Below are 3,067 nucleotides of genomic sequence, written 5' to 3' on the forward strand. Positions count from 1 at the left end.
TGAGTTTTGGGCTGATTACATTTTCACATCAGTCGTCAAAATGCATTTAAAAAACAATTTACCAGGAGACGGCGAGAGGCCACGAACCGCCCGGAACGGCCAAATAAATAAAAGCAATAATGACGCCGCGTCGGCCGGAGTCCGCGATCAATCATTAGCGGCGTTGAGGAGGAGAGCGAGGCGAACGCAGACGTAAAGCTGATGGCGGCGCTGTCTATTATCAATCATTTGCATATGGCGGCGTGGAGACGAGCCACTTCGCCTTCACAACGCTGCGTCTGTAATTCCTCAGAGCAGTTAATTCATCATCTGCACGGCGGCGGCGGCCCGTCCGCGGGCGTTTAGGACTAATATTTCAGCTCCCATTACGGCGGCGGAACAGGGAGCCCAGCCTCCGCTTTGACCTTTGACCCCAGCCCAGGGAGTCGCAGCCTGACCCCATCCATCAACGCTGGGAGGCGGCAAATATTAAGAGGGGACATTATTAGTCAGATTATGAGGCTCGGAGATTTAACTGTCATTTACAGACTGCGGCGTGGGCGGCGGTCACATGACGGTCTGTGATTGGCCATCAGTCACATGACCGTCCGTGATGGAGAGGAGGCGTGGCTCTGCACATAAGAATTCATGGGTGTGTTTGGTTTCCAAACCTTTTTACAGGAAATGTCAACTTTATTTTGGTTTTCCTTGACTTTTCTCAACCTTTAAGTCCATGAATATTTATTTATTCATTTTTATTATTATTTTAAAAACTTTTTTTTTCATTTTTGCTTCAGATTCTCAGAGAAATTAAATGAATGAGACATTTTCTGATGATGAAACCTTTGTAAAAGTGTGTCATTTAAAGTGGAACTACTGCCCACTCTTACAGATGTCCTTCTGTACCTTTTATTTTTCTATTTTTTCTTCTAATAACAGGTAGTTCTTGTCCTTTACCTGTGATGAACTCACCTGACGGAGTCTGCGTTTCCATGGAAACCATCAGGTAAAACCTTCAACCTGTGTGTGTGTTTGTGTGTGTGTGTGTGTGTGTGTGTGTTATTACTTACTGTAATAAATGAACAAATGGAATCATAGCTTTTATCCAATAGTTAATTAAATGTTCTTTATGTTTGAGTCCAGCTGTTCATTGTCCTTTTATTTTATTTTATTTTTTACATATGTAGTCTCTATTTCGAATGTCTGGGGTCGGCAGAAATGTGTGACATTCAAATGGGGTCAGGAGGTAAAAACCGTTTGGACCCCCTGGACTTGAAGGTCCGTCTGAGGGAAATAATCCCACATGTTGTTGTTTTCCTGTTCTGACGTGTGTCTGTGATGAAAACTCTACGACACCAGAAAATGCACGTTTGTGTTTTCAGCCGTTCAGACGGTGATGCGACAGTGGAATGTTTTTCAGATTGTCACTGTGGAAGGTGGTTTCACTGTTTTGTGTTTTCAACCCAAAAACACCGTTGGGTCTAAACAAAAGAACATCTGATCTAATACTTAGTGGTTTTCCCTCCAGACTGTTGTCATGTGAACTGGGCCTGAGGGTGAATATGTGGATGTAAAGGTTGTACAGATGTAAAGGGTCTGATGTAAAGTGTATAATGTGTTTATATACTCTGGTCCTAAAGGGTTCAACCCACACACACAAACACACACACACACACACACCTACACACACACACACACAAACACCAGGTAACGTCTGAAAGTAAACAGGAGTTCGACAGAAACTCCATCATCCTAATGGGTCAGTTCAGTCCGGTTCAGTCTGGTTCAGTCTGGTTCAGTGCGGTTCAGTCCAGTTCAGTCCAGTTCAGTTCAGTCTGGTTCAGTCCAGTTCAGTTCAGTCTGGTTCAGTCTGGTTCAGTCCAGTTCAGTCCAGTTTGGTCTGGTTCAGTCCGGTTCAGTCCAGTTTGGTGTGGTTCAGTCCAGTTCAGTCCGGTTTAGTCCAGTTCAGTCCAGTTTGGTCTGGTTCAGTCCAGTTTGGTCTGGTTCAGCCCGGTTCAGTCTGGTTCAGTCCATTTCAGTCTGGTTCAGTCCAGTTCAGTCCAGTTTAGTCCAGTTCAGTCTGGTTCAGTCCAGTTTGGTCCAGTCCAGTTTAGTCCAGTTCAGTTCAGTCCAGTTTAGTCCAATTCAGTCTGGTTTAGTGCGGTTCAGTCCAGTTCAGTCCGATTCAGTTCAGTTCAGTCCAGTTTAGTCCAGTTCAGTCCAATTCAGTCTGGTTTAGTGTGGTTCAATCCAGTTCAGTCCGGTTCAGTCCAGTTCAGGCCAGTTTAGTCCAGTTCAGTTCAGTCTGGTTCAGTCCAGTTCAGTCCGGTTCAGTCCAGTTCTGTCCGGTTCTGTCCACTTTCAGTCCAGTTCAGTCTGGTTCAGTCCACTTCAGTCCACTGCAGTCTAGTTCAGTCCACTTCAATCCAGTGCAGTCTGGTTTGGTCCAGTTCAGTCCAGTTCAGTCCGGTACAGTCCAGTTTAGTTCAGTCCAGTTCAGTCCGGTTCTGTCTGGTTTAGTCCAGTTCAGTCCAGTTTGGTCTGGTTCAGTCCAGTTTGGTCCGGTTCAGTCTGGTTTAGTCCAGTTCAGTCCAGTTCAGTCCAGTTTGGTCTGGTTCAGTCCAGTTCGGTCCGGTTCAGTCCGGTTCAGTCCATTTCGGTCCGGTTCAGTCCGGTTCTGGGTCAGAACCCTAATCAGACACTCGTCCGTCACATTCACACTCAGCGCGTCGGTCTCATTATGTCGGCATTCAGATGTAAATGCGTAGAAGTGGGTGTCATCGTCGCCTTCATCACTTTCTGCTGTTTGTTAATTTACGTCCACAAACTGATGCTCGGAACAAAAAGTGCTGATTTGTCTGTCATCTGCCGTCGTTCATCAGGAGGAAAAAAGGCGACTGAGGAGACGTGATCTTTAACGGGCCGATGCTCGGCTTAATAGAAAAACAGAGATGACAGGAAAGGCAGAATTATTGACTTGTGTTGTGTTTACAGCCGCTGGGAGACGGCGCTGACAGCTGACGGGTCTGTGGGGGGGGCGGGGTTCCGCAGGGTTTGGACTGGGCTGCGTTCAGGTGCAGTTTTGAGG

The 3,067-nt window shown here is 46.5% G+C and overlaps 1 long non-coding RNA gene across 1 annotated transcript in view; it reads left to right on the forward strand.

Moving 5' to 3' along the window:
* The window catches only part of LOC115414054 (uncharacterized), a 17,726-nt gene extending 15,692 nt beyond the window's left edge, over positions 1-2,034 (forward strand). Inside the window, exon 3 of the long non-coding RNA XR_003934547.1 lies at positions 1,839-2,034. This is a non-coding gene — a long non-coding RNA (uncharacterized LOC115414054). The remainder of the gene's footprint in view (positions 1-1,838) is intronic.
* Positions 2,035-3,067: the final 1,033 nt, after the last annotated feature.

Source organism: Sphaeramia orbicularis, chromosome 22, assembly GCF_902148855.1.
Source record: "Sphaeramia orbicularis chromosome 22, fSphaOr1.1, whole genome shotgun sequence".
In the NCBI taxonomy this organism is placed as follows: Eukaryota; Metazoa; Chordata; class Actinopteri; order Kurtiformes; family Apogonidae; genus Sphaeramia; species Sphaeramia orbicularis.